At 30.3% G+C, this 459-nt stretch overlaps 1 long non-coding RNA gene across 1 annotated transcript in view; it reads right to left on the bottom strand.

The window, feature by feature from the left end:
• LOC110267469 overlaps window positions 1-459 on the bottom strand; it is a 15487-nt gene that overhangs the window by 6163 nt on the left and 8865 nt on the right. The gene's annotated exons all lie outside the window — the stretch shown is intronic.

Below are 459 nucleotides of genomic sequence, written 5' to 3'. Positions count from 1 at the left end.
GGACACAGCCATGGGCCAGAGAGCTGACCTGGCAAACCAACCAGAACCCAATACGCCCCCATAACCCGACCCTAAGAAAAGCGCAACTAAGAATTCTGACCCCAAAAAAAAAAAAGGTTAAATGTAAGCATGTTTTTTACGTATCACATATAACCATTTTGTTTTTGGTGTTGATTTATAAGGATTTTAAACTACGCGCAGAGATCCCATAGTTGGTCCAGGACTCCATATTGCGTTGAATCATCTGGGCCTGAAATAGGGCATGTCCAAAAAACAAAAAAATACGCAAAGAGAGCGAGAAAATAATTGAAAGTTAATTTATTTAACTTAATATCTATAACTTTTTTATGTAATATTCATAATTATATATTTATATATTTAATTATTTTAATAATAATTAAAAATATAAAATAAAATTTGTTTCTTATTATTTCTGATAAAAAAATATATGAGAAAATA

The sequence above is a fragment of the Arachis ipaensis genome, chromosome B10 (assembly GCF_000816755.2).
Source record: "Arachis ipaensis cultivar K30076 chromosome B10, Araip1.1, whole genome shotgun sequence".
Classification (NCBI taxonomy): Eukaryota; Viridiplantae; Streptophyta; class Magnoliopsida; order Fabales; family Fabaceae; genus Arachis; species Arachis ipaensis.
This window is presented reverse-complemented; position numbering and strand designations above follow the sequence as displayed.